Source organism: Taudactylus pleione, unplaced genomic scaffold (genome assembly GCF_031769625.1).
Source record: "Taudactylus pleione unplaced genomic scaffold, aTauple2 ptg000086l, whole genome shotgun sequence".
Lineage (NCBI taxonomy): Eukaryota > Metazoa > Chordata > Amphibia > Anura > Myobatrachidae > Taudactylus > Taudactylus pleione.
Window position 1 is genome coordinate 1,546,222 of NW_028284488.1, and position 16,770 is coordinate 1,562,991.

The window sequence follows — 16,770 nt, forward strand, 5'->3', positions numbered from 1 at the left end:
TTGGGGGTATAGTAATACATTGTTGGAGCTGATGTGATAATGTGTTTATGTTTTTCATAAAAATATTTGCACACATTTCCATTTACATACACAAACACACACATATGGCCATGATGACAATGGGAATGAGCAAGTATAGCAGAGAGACATGGGTCAGGGAGTGTTGGGCTATTGTCACTCACTGGCACTGGCATTAGGGACATCTTCTGCTGAGAGAAACTTCCGCCAGCCTTCCCCTGCCCCATATTCCTACTTAATAAAACCATCCAAAAACGATCACAGCCATGAAAATGTTGCCAGTGCCCAGTGTGTGCTGAGTATGCACATGTGCCCTGATGACATGTATGTGCGAGGCTATAATGCACACATGTGCCCTGATGACATGTATGTGCGAGGCTATATTGCACACGTGTCCTGATATGTATGTGCGAGGCTATAATGCGCACATGTGCCCTGATGACATGTATGTGCGAGGCCATCATGCGCATTGGCTGGTGTAAGCAGCACCTCACTCCTCCTGGAAGACCCTGGCTGTGTGTAGTATTGTCACTGTGGCAACATTTTATTAAAGGAAAAAGTTGCATCATCCAGCTGTGAGGGCGGTGTGTGTATTTGGTCCTCCACCTGTGTGCACTAAGGAATAGGGAAGTCACCCCATCCACTGTTCTGTCAGGCTAGGAGGAAGCACTAAGATATCACCATGCACAGTTCCTGCACTCTTTTACTTGTTTTCTAGATATTACTTGGAGTATTGGTTTTCCGGACATTCCGTATAATAACTGCTATCACTGTGCAGTGCACCCACATTTAGCTTTTTTACGTTTGTATGTGCGATTCTCCCTGGTAGATTATATATTTATACTAGAAGTTGTTATTTTCTCCCTACTTACCACTCTCTTTTAAGCCCTCCCATCCCACCATTTATTTCTCCTTCTCTCTTTCCCCCTGTTATTTCATCTCTCTATCCTTCCCCATCTGTCTGTTCCTCTTTTTCCCTCCTACACTGTTTCCCATTTTTCTCTCCCATTATTATTAGTAGCTTCTTTCTTTCTGTCCCCCTACTCTGTCTCTATCAGGCCCATTTATTAATGATCACATTTGCAATGCAATCTGGACACGACATTACAGCCATGAACGCGCTGCAAGATGTGATCATAGCACGGGAACGTATCATCTGGCACATACAGGGACAGGGGCTATAAAAGAAACCCGTCCCTGCGATGTGCTCAGAGTACTGCCAAAGCTATTACACATGCACAGTCCCACTTACTGCACATGTGCGGCTGTCATTGCCAGGGGAAGGTTCCGGAGGAACCCACCCCCGGCTAATTATGTGAAGTGTAGCCCACAGGCTACAGCGGCTAATGCCATCTTCAGATGGTGCTACCTGCAGGGGCCAATGTGCATCGCATTCCAAAAGTTGGTAAATCTATCAGTATCGCATTCCCCATAGTAATCTATGGGGGATGCGGCTACCAATGGGAATGGAGGGATATCTCCCATGCCTGCTGCAGTCCCTCTGTATCCGGGGAAAACTTAATATTTGTGGTTAACCCCCAAAAATGGGTGTTTTCGGTGATTAAACCACAAATATACAATGATAAATGGGCCCCTATATACCCATCTCTATCTTCTTATCCTGTCTTGCTGTTTTTCCCGGCTCCCTCCTGTCCCTCTGTCTTACCTACAACTCTCTCCTGTCTCTAACTCTTCTCCCCCCTCTGTGTCTTAGGGCTCCCTTTAACAACAATACCAGCTACCAGTGACATTTCATTTAGTATCACTGTGATACTTACAAATATGCCACCTGTACAGCGAGGTCCAGCAGTGTCTTTCCCCAACACATCCGCTGCTGAGTAGCTGCCAGTCTACCCTGCCGGCATCTATAGAGAGTCATAAATAGCTGTACCGCTGCTTGCTAAAGTCTGAACGGATGTCATAACCTCTTTAGCAAGTACGTGTGGGAGGTATAGCGTCAGGGGGTAGTAATGTTTAAAAGCTATGTCAGTGGGTAAGGGATGGTGTCTCTGTGTAGAAGTGGGTAAGAGGTAGTATTTTTGTAGCAAAGTAATTGGTACAGATTAAACATAACGATGCTTTGCGCAGATCACTTGTATTGCACCTGTATATTACCCCCTTACACAAACTGCATACTTTTACCTCCATTGTGCTACTTTTTCCTCATTTTATGTCTTCCTTTGCTTATAGTGTACTAGGTACTTGGTATTAGTGTTTTGGGCAGCTAAGATGCATTGTCCGTGACACGCTAAATGGGGCTACAGTACTCCACATGATTTAAGAATAGATGTATGTGGAGTGGACACATCTGTATCTTGGTTTTTGTGTATTGTATGGTGCAGTGGGTCATGAGAGCATAGAACTAGTACACCATACACAGTAGATTGTCACGTCCTTTCAGTGGGCCCCTACCACTGCATCTCCCTGGTGGGCCTTTCATGTCCCAGTCCGACACTGTTGACACTACAATTGTATACTTATGTGTCACATGACATGCTAGCACCATACAGCCTCTGTGCTGCAAGTCTGGTGAGAAGGAGAAAAGCCTTTGCAGCATTCTATGATCTACCCCTATTATACACAAACCAGCACTGGGAATACCTGACTAATGCTAAATACTATGGATAGATGAAACACATAGGTTCAGTCTCCTATGGATGTTGTACAATTATTGAATATAATCTTATCCTATTATTATTTATTCCACGATATCACATCGTAGGGCAACTTATCTGCTATTTATATTTTCACCCAAGACACAATCTGCCTGGTATTTAGAAACACTTATGGCAGAAACTTAAACATTCATATGAATAATAATTATTTATACGTTTATTTGCATCATTATTCCTATCATTCTTTGATGTAATGTTGAACAAATTATAGTTCAATATGTATATTTTCTCTGTTAGAAAGTGATAACATTGACCAATGTTGTTACCTACAGTATTTTAAACTAATATCATTAAAAGTTATGTTTCATATATTCACATTTTCAAATTAATAAAGAGTCCCCCACAAAGGTATCTAACAATGCAGGTCAATAGATGTTTATTAATATCAAGGAGCCACTGGTGACTCTCAGTAGTTCCAGGAGAAATCAGCAGGACCTGCACTGAAGAATCACAACCAGCAGCAGCCCACGGACCAGCAGCCAGTATCCCTTACACAGAGACACAGTGGGTCCGGGCAGCGAGGCAGCATCACAGGCAACTATAGGGAAACAGATCCCAGGAACAGCAGCCAGGATCTCTACACAGAAACCAACAGATAAGATGGCCACATCGCTCTGGAGGTCCAGACAGTGAGGCAGCGTTACAGGGAACTGGAGGAAAACTGCCGCCAACAGTGGAACCCTGAAGTCAGCACTCCGCCCAGAGAAGCCAATTGCCGGGGGAGACCTCCACAGTTAGTAGGAAAGGCGGCAGAAGACCATCAATGTGGTGTCTGGTGTCCACAGCTGGCAAATGCTCCAGAATGAAACAGAGCGTCGGACAGAGTCATACAGCCGTAGGAGCCTGACAAAATCACAGTCAGGGCAGCAGGAGATCGGATGCTGGTAAGAGGTAAAGGCAGTCCTCTGAAGGTGACAGGATGTATAGGCTGGATATATAGGCTGGATAGCAACAAGAAGCCCTAATCCATGGCTGTCCAGGCCAGGCCCCTCCACATCGTACATGTCCAAGTCAGACTCCATTTGCCATTTGCACAGGATGGCTGTGCTGGTATAAATTAAAATCATAAGGATGACGAAGTACAAGGCCCTTTGCCGGATGAAATTGGCATATTCCATTAAAGCCTGACGGAGGGAAATGGTGTTTCTAGAAAAGAAAGGAGAATTGGTAAATAGGTCTGTGTATTTCATAGCAATGTACAGATCACATGAACACACTATATGAAATAGACACCAAATACACCAATAATATATAATAAATGTCAAGAATAGAATAATTACCCTACCAAAATATAAAACATTTTTGTATATAAGGTATGTTAGAATTCCTTTAAAAAGCCCATTGTTGCACTCACTGGGGGTGATGTAGAGATGAACACAAGTCCATTTGCAGAGTGTATCTTGTTTTCTCAGCTCACATGTTCTGGAACTAAGGGCCCCATTTAACGAAACTAAAGAGGTTATGTTCTCCTTTCAGTATTTAACAAACAGCGGTAAGCTGTTATCGTACCCCTTCTGCCATCTATAGATTGCGATAGCGATATGGACCCTATTGCCGGCAATGGGGAACCAGCAACAGCCTTCCAGGCATTGGCGAGAATTGTTATTAATTGGGGTCCTATGTGTACGCAGCTACAGGTGATGCAGAGCCGTACGCATCTCCCACATCTACAGTTGCAACTGAGTAATCATAACTTTGGTGAAGTTATGTGGGGATTCAAAGAGGATGTACTGACGGCATTGCAGGCTATGCAGAATTGCACCAAGGCTGGGGCTGGGGCAGAGATGAGTGCAATGCTGCAATTGGTGAGTATAGGCATTTAGTTCTGTGCACGCAATGCGGGAGCTATTATGGCCGACTTGCAATCAGCGCTGCATCTGCCCCAGTGTGTGTAATTTATGAGACCCCAGACATAAAGTTAATAATTTCTAATCTAAAGAAAGTAAAGGACAACCTAAGGTATGTAAATGCAAAATGTATGTAATGGCCATGAGGTAGAAATGGCTATGAACATAATGTACACTGTATTACATGTAACATTAGCAAAAATTACCTCATGATTTCCTTGTTGGTTCCCAGATATTTCACCTTCTGTCCACATCTGGTGCTGCGGGTGGGTAGTTGTTCATTCACCTTCTGAACATGTCTGGTGCTGCGGGTGGGTAGTTGTTCTGAAATAGCAGCAAGAATACACTTATTACACTAGGACACAATGGGGGAGATGTATGAAGCCCTGAAGCGGTATCAGCGCACATTATGTGCGCTGTTACCGCTTCTCCCCGATGTATGATCGGGGGTCTGGGCGGTAAATGACAGGGGCGCTATGCGCCCCTGTCATTATCGGTGCTGCTATCTACAAGATAGCAGCGCCGACGGCAGGGCCATGTACGAACGGTCATAACGCATGACCGTTCAGCCGGCTGTAGCTGTCGTTATCGGCTGCCGGCTCCAGGGCTCCACGCGGGGATCTTGCGACACTTGCGAGATCCCGCGCATGCTCAGTAGAGCCGGCCGGGAGAGAGACACAGCGCATCAGCACTAGGCTGATGCGCTGCTGTCTCTAGTGGGTAGCGCCGGAGGGGGGAGTTAACGCTCCCCCTCTCCGGCCGATGAGAGTAGTGCTTCCTGCTTCGCCTCGGTAAAGAGGCGAAGCGGGAAGCGTTATAGTGGCACGTTAAGTGCCGCTATAATACATCTACCCCATTGTGTGTTATGTGCAGGCCAGAGAGCCCAAGATGATGATGATGATGTTCTGCTGTATGTATGCAATCCTGAGTACACAACTGTAAGTGCTTATTGTCAAGGTTCATACATGGAACACTTATTCCTATTTGTAACAGTGACTGTGTAATATACACAGATCACATCACTGCTATAATGTCAGCCATTACTAATCTCTCACAGTGGATTTCTGGCAATCCATTTATAAAATGCACCATCATATTCTGCAGCCTGAATCGGTATGAAATACCGATGACTGAAAAGCCCCCAGTTCTCATACCGATGCCGGAAGCCCGAAGGGAGAACATCCCAACAGCGGCTCATCAGTATGTTAACCCTCCCTTGGTGGTGCTTAACCCTAACCCCCCACCCTTCTCCTAGGCTAATCCTAACCCTCCTGGGGGGTGCCTAACACTAAGTAACTCCCGTCAAGATGTTGGCATGAGGCTAGAGATAGGCATCTGCAATTCAACACCTATCTTTAATTCCTAGTCGGCATTCCACCAATGGGATTCCGTCGGCCGTTATTTCGGGAGGCGGTAAATTAACCACATCCCCTGCAGCCATGTACATGAACCTATGTACTAAATGTGAAAGGTAGAGTGAGCTGTAAGGTGTGACTGAGCAGGAGGTATTGGGAATATGTATCAGATGCAGAAAGGAGGAAAATGGGACACGGAGTGCATGGTGTTCTGCAGTCTGGCATTATATTGTCTTCTCTATTTTTAAATAAAAAACTGACCCCCTAATAGAGTAACAATGTAGAAATCAGTGCATAGTCTGCAACATAACACCTAAAGGAGGGGTGGGCCACCAGGCAGTGGGGCCCACCGGGTAATTCCCCTGTACTCCTATGGGCCAGTCCAACCCTGTTCCCGGCAGTGTGTTTCCAGAACAACACGCTGACTCTCTGAACTGTAGGAATCAGCATGAATGTGGAGCGTCCCATGATATCTGCCACACACTCCTTTTTTATGCCCATGTGGCTAGGGAGTGTGTTGTCTACAGGTATCAGCATGTGCAAGACTTCAGAGGATTTGCCAAACCTTTTCCACCCATACAAATTCTGTGACAGAATCATTCCTCTATTTAAAAGTGTTTCAGTCAGGAGAATAACATTAAGCAAGTAGATTTCTGTACATATGTTTCTTTCAGGGGCATATGTAGAGAGGAGGGGGCCACTTTCCAGGAGTTCTATGTAGCACCTCTCTAGCCAATGTGGGACATCGGAGAGGTAAGTACTTGGAGGTATGGCTGTAGGGTGTGTGGTTGGGCCTCCCTGGACCCAGGGGCCCATGTGCTGTGCACAGCCTGCACCCATTATAGATGCTCCCCTGGTTTCTTTGTATATGAAAACTTACCTCCACTCCCAGAAGGTTCCTGCAGCCCGGGGTCAGTGCACTCACTCTCTCCTGTGTCCTGCTGGCCATGCATCTGTCAGTCATACAATTCTTTATGTCATATTGCAGCAAACTTATAACATATATTTGGCTTTTCTTGACAGAGATTGCTCTGAATTTATAAAAGTATAACCTGCCAGGACAAGACTAGCAAAAAAGACCTGTTCCGGCACGGAGAAACCTCACAGGCTGTGGGCTCTTTTTGCTGTCTTACACAAATGTAAAATCCTGCAACATATACCTGTAGCCCAGTACATGCGCAAATCAGGGAGTGACCCATGAGAGCATTGCATTGTGGGAGATAGCGGAGAATTATTTTTTCTCTGTACCAGTGCGAGCGCCATCTAGAGATGGCAACAAGTATTGAACAAAAAATGAGGTGGATAAGTCTGTGAACTTCTGCACTTTTCTCTTTACTACAGACAAAGAAGTCCAATATATTGTTTTCTACATCTAAAATGCTGGAGAAAAGTCAGGTTTAGGATTACTAAATAGACCCTTTTGTGGGTTTCATTCAAGTCTGTGAGAGGAACATGGTCGTCCTAGAAAACATGGCGGCACTAGGAATCCAAGGGGCCCCACCTAGGTGGAGGGATCCTTTAGAAAAGTATTGAATGCAAAGGCTGTAGCTCTGCCTCTGACGGTCTGCAATAACACCGGTAGTGATCCTACTGCTCAGGCAGAGCAGACAGACTGGATCTTGCTCTATGTGAAAAACTAATAAATTATCAGTCAGGTTGGCACTGCTGGGGGAACTGGGCGCTGTGGTGATGGGTGGGTCTGGGGGCATGACAACACATCATCGTAGCATCGCCCCCTGCTATGCAATGCTGCATTTACCGGCATTGTGAAGTGGTGGGTGGAGGCACGATGACGTGATTCAACGCAAATTGAAACATCAGCTGCCTGTGCCACCCACTACATTCGGGAAGGGGGTGGCCTCGGCTGGGTGGCCCCAGCCATTGGGAGATTTGTCCCTCTCTCCAGGTGGCTGGTAGCACCACCCAATTTTTCAGGAGGGTAGGCAAGTATGGTACAAGTATATGTGTTGCAGATTCTTTAATTTTGATTTACTGCAGACTGGAGCAGACAGACAAATGTTAGACATAAGTGTCTGTCACTACCACTTTGTAATAAAATGTCACTTGAAACAATGTATATTAGAGAATAAAGTCATGCCTCATTCATGGATCACTCATTGAGCACAGAACATATCAGTGTAACATGGATCAATACAGGGCCATCTCTTCCATTGGGCTTGTTGGGCAGTTGCCCAAGGGCCCGAAGCTAGTGGGGGCCCGCCAACTCACCCCCCTGCAGCTGCGGCCAGTTGGTAAATTTGTGATATTTTTGTAAGCCGGCTGCCAGTGCACTGTATTCTGACCTAACCTTTTCCCCCCCGGTGACGAGTACTCACCTCAGTCCCAGTTTCACTTCATCCGCCAGCTTCAGACCAGTCTAACAGAGTCTCTCTGCATTTGTGGGAGGTCTGATGGGCATGCAGGAGGGTTTAATGTTAATAACCATTTAAATTTTTCCCGGGAATGGGTGGGTAGGGGCCCCAGTGCATTGCTTTGCCCAGGGCCCACCCTGCTGTTAAGACAGCCCTGGATCAATAGCATGCTATGGAATATTAGCTCACCTCTCCCAGTTCTTCATGTTGGTCATGTTGTTGCATCATACATGTTTTTAAAATACTGGGGCATTTGATGGCAAACTCCAATGCATCGAACCAGCAGCTTCCTAGTATAAAGAGAATGAGGTCATTATAAGAATGCATACAAGTGATCAAGTGCTGGAAGTGCCCAGGAAACACAAATGTACACTCACCCCCTGAGTACACACAACGAGGCTGGTGATTGCTGTGCTTACCTCTATTTGTATATTACTATAACAACCTAGTCATAGTACACCTCAAAGACGTTTCCTAGGCTGCGCATCTCAGGCGTGATTCTTTACACACGGACTCTGGACACATGCGCAGAAGAAAATAAATCACTCCGCTACGTCCAACATCAACATTATATCTGACTCAGAATCACGCCCAGTGTGTGCTCAGTGTATTGCTCTGTGCCGCTACTGCCCATCTAATAGAATAATGTGACCTTAATACTCCTGTAAGCTGGTTATTAATACATTAAATGTTTTAAAGCCTTTAAAAAAAAAAGAAGAGAAGCTTCTAGAATTGGGCACAATCCTATGGGTAGTGTGAGCCTGATTCAGGGTTGTGCGCATACCCGATGGTTTCCATACAACTCCGATGGTTGTGACGCATGTGCAGATCTTATACTGTGAGATCCCTCACAGTGCCCCCCTAAGCCACAGCACGATTGATATGCTGCCATCGTTTGGGGGCAGGGAAGGAGTAGTGACAGCCAATGTCCCAGAATATGGTAGCGTCAGCCATGTTTTCTGGGCATGCCGAGGTCAGTGCCTGCATCTTCTGACACAGCCTCACTGGCCCTCCTGAGTAACCTGAGGGTCACATAGATGGCTGATGTTCACACAAGTGAGCACAGAGGCAGCAGCAGATCACAGAAGCTGGCAGGATGTACCTATTACACAAGTCACCTCCTGCAGCATTAGCACAGTGGCTGTGTGATAGGGTACAAGTCTGTATCAGGCCCATGTCACATGGCTCCATTGTGCGGATATGGAGAGCTGCATGTTTAATCCATAAATTCTAGGTGGGAGCTGTTGGCTCAGATTGTAATTGGCAGTAATAAAATATAACAAAACCGTCACAGAGCAATCCAAGGGGAAGGCACTTTCCTTATAGCAAACCTATCCCCCTTCCCCATAGGAACATAACAGCTTACCATTCCATTCTGTTGGTGCCCGAATGATCAGGTAGTGGACTGGGAGAGGTAGTGTGAAGGATGGAATTGTTTCACCATCAGGCCCCTAAAAATCAGACATAATTATTTGTAGGTGATAGTCAATATATTAAGCCAACCACACATACATCATTCATATTACTGTGAATTTTATGATTTTCAGACAGATCTTGTAAAATGTATATTTGTTAAGCCAGCATGCACTAAAATACATGATTTTTAACATGATATTTCTATCAGTAGCTGTAATGTCTTACAAATGTAATAGTGTACAAAGCTCTGCTTACCATAACACCCCATATGGATCTCTTATTAGGATGGCGGAGTTTGAAGCTGAATCCATTCTTCTGTGATGGCCACTCACTAATATCACACGGTGTTAGGTGGATGGTACCAACCCATTGCTGTAAATTGGGGGACTTATACAGAAGCAGCACTCCTGGTCTTAGGATGCACCAAAGCTTTATCCAGCCTCTGAATATTCCCCGAATCTAGATGAAAACATACAATCTTTAACTAATGTGAAGATAAGAAAATCCAAATCCAAGTCACCAAGCCCAAATTAGGTGTAATTGGATTGTCTTTACTCTGTGTGGAAAAATAAAACTTCATATAGACTAAGCTCAAAGCAGCCAATGTTTCTGCAGGATAGTATAATTCTAGATAAAAGTAACTGTACTGCAGTCATAGTATTTATTAATTAACACACATATTTTGCAGTTATTTTACAGAGACTATGGGGGTCATTCAGACCCACTCGCGAGCGGCAGTACGCTCGCAAGTGGGTCGATGTTCCCCACTGCGCATGCGCACGATGGAGGGAGCTCCGTCGTGCGCATGCGCGAGACCCGGGGAGCGACGGGCTTCCCATCGCTCCGGGTCTCGCACCAAAGGGGGCGTGCTGTCAATGTTGATTGACAGCACGCCCCCTTTGGTGGGCGTGCCTGCCAGATGGAGGTGTTCCCATGGGAACGCCTACCGTCTGAAGCCGGCTCTGATAGAGCCAAAATCACTCCAGGGCTTGCGGCAGGGAGACCTTACCGCAGAGTCTCCGTCGCAAGTCCGATGGTCGCGATGGTCAAGACCATCGCGACCATCATTTTGGTCCCCACAGCTAAGCGAGCAGCCAGGAGGCCGCTCCATTTTCATGGAGGAGGGCCCTGATTGAGAGCGAGCGCTCTGGTCAGAGCGTCCGGCTCTGAATCAGGCCCTGTTTCAGTCATTCACATCAGTCCCTGCCCCAGCCGAGTTTACAATCTATATTCCCTACCACATAGAAACATGCACAGGGCTTCATTTATTATCAGAAGCCAATTAATCTACCAGTACTGTATGTACAACATTCCCCAACCTACACTAAACCTACATCCTTCTGCACCAAACCTGCACACACACAGATGCAGATGGATGGTCTGTGCAACTTATGTCAGTAGAACAGAAGGTTTGTTTAATGCGGATTCCTCATATAATTTTTGGTATCTGTGCACTTCAAGCTGATGGCACCAAACAGCTATTCTCTCTGGGATAGTGAGTAGATGATACCGGGAGGGTGTCACAATGCTGCTTGCTAGAAAAGTGCCGTTTAGATCAACCCATGCTCTATCTATACATGTACCCCAGTCTGAGATGGATCACTCAGTGCTACCCAGATTTCCCCAAACACTGGCTGCTCATCAAGACACAACAGCTGTACAGTCACATTAAGCAATTGAAGCAATTGAAGCTCACATTATTTTGGACACAGCATATATTTTATACAAGATAACATTGTGCTTCTGATAAATTCAATATAAACCAGTGGTTCCCAAACTTATTTGAATCACGGTGCCCTAGTGCATCAGCATTGTTTTCTCGGCACCCCTGAGCTAAAAGTTTGTTTTTGAGAAATTCAGAAAAAAATGTAGTGAAGTAGAAAAGTGAAGTAAATTGTGCTACCTGTCATCCTTAGGTTTGGTTATGTAGTGGGGGACAGGTTTGTGCTTCTGTTTGTGCACATATTACATTGACCAGAAAGAATTTTATTTGGTGCTGGACCACCATCCTAAGGTACCCCTGCAAGTGTTCTGAGGTACCCCAGTAATAAAAAAAACTAGCACCATCCTGGGGGGTGTCTAGCAGACCCCTGAATAATTATCCTAAGACATCAGTAACATTATCCTCCCCATCCCTGTAGCATTTTCCAATCACCCTTGTAGAACCCCCAGTAGCATTCCCCCTGCTGTTGGTACCCCCTATAGCATTATCCCACCACCCATTTGCTATTCCCATTACTTCTGTAAACTTTCAACACCCCCTGTAGCATTACCTGTCCCCCCCACCCCCACACACACACCACCTCAGTGACCATAGATCTCTATTTGACATTTCAAGCCCCCGTCCACCCCAATGGTCCTGGATCTCCCTATTTGCAGCCCCTCCAAGCATTTGTGTAGTTTCCAAATGGCGACCTCAAGGCATTCTAAGGCGCACAAAGGACACGTATCATTGGCTATCGCAGAATGCTGATGTCACAGCCTTTCCAGGAAGGGGAAATGATTTCCTCCACTCTGAGTCTGCCAGAAATGCCCATGGAGGAGGAGAGCCTGCAGTTGTATGGGACGGCACAGTGTCAGGGAAAGACCACCTGCCTGTGGTTACACCCTATGTGACCATTCCAGGTAAGTGGTTACAGGATCATCATTCTAGTTATTAGTTATGTTTTGCTTCACCTTCAGCCAATCAGACTTCACAATGAATGATGGGTCAGTCTGGATGTTGTTGAATTTTGTATTCACCACTTTCTTTTCTTTGCCAGTTGTATTTTGGACCTGAAATTACAGCACAAAGAAGCACATTAAGCAGGTGCAAAGAACAAGGGTTTTCATGTAAAAACAAAAAAATACATTTGGATAATGTGACCTTGGGTAATCACCCTTATCAATGTCAATGTTTGGGAAACCAGTAAGAATTATCAACTACTGAAGGGAGCATTATATAATATTATAGGAAATCTCATAAAATATGCTACAGAACTAAAGGCCTGATTCTGCATTACACGTATGTGCTATGCAGAACGCAGATTCCTGATTATCGGGACCCATTCTGTACTTGTGCAGAACAGGTCCTGTGTCATCACACGCAGGTCCCCGTATGCCTCTGCCTGACTTACAGAGGTATTTACGGGGCGTGCGGGGCGTGAGAGGGTATAGCCGGCGTTCCTGGAAATCGGGGCGTGTTACCCCCATTTTCTGGGAATGGCAAGGTCAGGATCTGCATCCACAGATACAGTTGCCTGGCCTCACAAGCTGTCCTGTGCTGTCCACCGATACGATGGTAAAAAAAAGGTTATCCCAGCCTGCGACCATGCCCACAGTGCTCAGAACGCGAATGTAGTGGGGGGTGTCAGACATCTCTTGCTGCATTTGCATATTTGCAAGGAAGGATTTGCAAAGCTGCTTGCTTGCCGCTTTGTAATTCCATCTACTACTGACTGAATCACCCCCTAAGTCTCCATATAATAATAAATAAGTAATATAAAAACAAAATGATTTCTCTCAAATCACTAGGGCCTGAAATTCAATCCATATCAGTAGTGAGGGCATTGGTAGTAACACATGTATGGAGACACTTTGTATTATACAATTACATAGCTGCTGTCTGAAAATGTATAATCTATAATAGCCTGTATATAGCTGTAATCTCTCCAGTATACAGTATATAATCTGTACCCCTGCTGAAACTTGATGTCATTGCAGACAGTGGAACATCTAGTGTATGGGAAGGGGAATAACAGGTATATTCAGTCTGGGGTGTGGTAAGAGAAGAGCTGGACGTCCACTTTCCACATTTTGGCAGCATGGATTTAGTGGGCCTATAAATCACTGACCCTCTGAATGTAGCGGTACATAATATTATACCAAGAAAATGAATCAAAATAGGCACAAGGGGGGGGTCTATGCAAAGTCATTGCTTTGCTTTTGTCAGTAGTGTAATGCTCCAACAATAGGCTCCGTGGCAATCATATGGTAATTCTTTATTGCACATGTGCTGACTATAGAGAACCTGCATGGTCACTAGCATGGTTCAGAGCCCAGCAAATGGCAGCTGTAATCACTGGGCAATGGGGAGGAGCTTGATCAGCAGCATGCTGGGAGATCTGAGGCTTCTGTGCTGTTTCTCCTCTCTGGCAACTAATCCATGACCATAACACATCAATGTTTTTCTCTTAGGATGAAGCTGTGATAATCTATTTCACTTGTCACATGCTGATGAAGGGGTTATCACTGCTTAATAACTAGACCACTATTTATCATTCAATATTTGCAGCATATATGTGAAAAACACCCGTTTTCAAGAGACACCTGCAAATATGAAGGAGGGACTGCAGCACATATCTCCATATCTGCCACAGTCCTTGCCTTTCCTACTGCACACACAGCCCCCATAGGTTTCTATGGGGGCGGCAGAGCTGTCAGATTCTGCTGCTTGGACTCTACTGCTTCCAAAATTGAACTTCTTTTGTCAGTTTCCTTCTTATCTCTATTGCCATCCCCTACACCATGGTACAGCCTGTCACATGCAACCCTGACCTCACACATCTCCATGACAGGACATGATCTCCCAAACAATCAGTACACAAATAATCTGTACATCTGATGATATGAATAGCTACAGATTGTTCTATCCACATTCACTTAAAAGCTGGGACATTCCAGACAAGCAGACATTGAGGACTGACTACAATATGGTGCTCAGTCATTAGTCACACCCATACTGACAGGAAGAGTTGGTACAGAAGTAGAAGTCACGTCTGAGCGGGAGGTTTTCAGGTTTCTATCCTCATTTCTGATTGGAGAATTTTACTCATCAGCAAACATCTCATCAACCACTGAGGGATAAACTTACTAGTGGTGGCTTATATAAGTCACCGCTTCTCATCGTATTTAAGCAGGAAAATGAAAAACAGCAAAACTACTCAAGGCAAAATGCACTGAGTTTCTTTGAATAGTAATAACTTCCTAAATTTCCTGTTTAAACATGATAAGAAAGCCATTGCTTAGTAAATTTACCCCACGTCTGACTTTAGCCTATACATTATCATTACAAAAGGCTACAGTGGGAAGTCAGAGCAAGAAATTCACTTTCATAATTAAAATTTAAATTTAGAAGTTATTTTAAAGGAGATTAAAATTAAGTCTCTAACTCTGTCTCAGATATTAAGAAAGTGTTCCTATAAATCAATTATTACTTGATTATAAAATATTGATCTAGGATCAGTAGATAGATACGTCATATCTTGTATATGATAAAGTAACAGAGAACAGGAACTAAATAGTAGCCACCACAAAAAATGCATAACCATGAAAACTTTCCTAGAAACATTATATTAGTAGGTTTAGGTTATGTATCTAGGTCTAGGATACTGACGACATACAGCAAGTCTACCATGTGACCACATAAATGTATTGTGGAAGCATACCGTGAGTTCCACATGTTAGTAAATATGCTGTCAAGTACATACAGAAATACATACACACATGGGGAAGCTATAAAATTGTTAAATAAAGTTATAAAAAAAAATCAATATAAAAAAACAAACAAATACTAAATAATATTAATAAACAGCACATAAGTATAAGAAAAGTAGTTATTACTAGTTCATGGCTTAAATAGAAAGGTGATTCAATTACTATTAGAATGGTTCAGTGCTTACAACTGTACTACCAATATATTGTATTGAGGTCCTCACTATGGGAGAGATTTATTAAATCTTAGAGGGGTCTATTTACTAAGCCTGGATAGAGATAAAGTGAATGGAGATAAAGGGGCGGATTCAATTAGGTGTGAAAAGTCAAGGTCAGCGAAAATTGCAATGTTTTCACCTCATTCGCCTCATGTGCTTCCCCGCTTTTCGCCCTATTCAATTCCAAAACAGTTGATAGCGCGGATAGGCAAATGGAGCTAATAGCGAAACTAGTGAAAATACATCATATTTTGTGGAAATCTGTCTGTATCCCATAAAAAGCCCAACTGACCCTGTGAATCAATATAGAAGAGTATAAATAGCCCTAATAAAAGTATTTAGTGATCTTATATTGAGTCAGAGAGCTGTTATATGCATATTTGCATAAGTGTTAAAAATTATATAAAGCAATGTTTTTTGAGAAAAATAAGTACTGTAGTTAAATTTGGGGTACATGTAAATGGGTACTAGTATATTTTGGTGTCTCTAAAGAGAAGATTTAAAAATATCTAAAAAATACACCTGCTGCAGCCTCCTGTAATCCTAAAAACACCTGTGTCTACCTTTATAGCCCCCCAAATACCAGGCCCACTACTTTTTACCCATTTTCCAACACTTTTAAAAATTTTGCCCCAAAAATGTCATGTGTTTTTTGGGTTGAATTAAGGTAATTTTTTTTGCCTAATTAGTCATTAGGGGGGTGTCCAAAGGGTTCTGAACCAAGTCCCCACATTTGTACCCCAAAATATGGATTTTGCCCTTCTTTTCTCCTGCCTTTTGCTGGAGATGCTTTTTCACCTGTTGTTGCCTATGGAGTTTTCGTCTGGGTGAAAACGTCCTTAAATTGAATACGAGGATACTTTGAAAAAAGGCGAAAACCGCGCATCAGCGGAAAACTTTTTGCTGATCTCGGATTTTCGCGGCTAATTGAATCCACTCCAAAGTATCAGCCAACCAGCTCCTAACTGTCATGTTTAAAACACAGCCTGTGACATGGCAGTTAGAAGCTGATTGGCTGGTACTTTATCTCCGTTCACTTTATCTCCATCCAAGGCTCAGTAAATAGACCCCAGAGAGAGATAAAGTGGAGAGAGAGAAAGTACCAACTGATCCTCTTCTGCCATTGTACAGGGGCTGTGCTAGAGAAATGACAGGAGCTGGTTGGCTGGTGCTTTATCTATAAATCTCCCCCATTATGATGATATATTACTACCAGCAGGATACACAGATTGTACTGACAGATCAGGCAGGTTACAGACCACTGCATTGTGAGGTAACTAAGAATTTACCGTAAGAGAAGCCTTTTTTGGCAGTTTGCTGGTGGTGGCAGCAGCAATGTCCTGTGTAGAGCTGGGGCATAAATCACACTCCAACTACAAATAATAATATAGACAGGG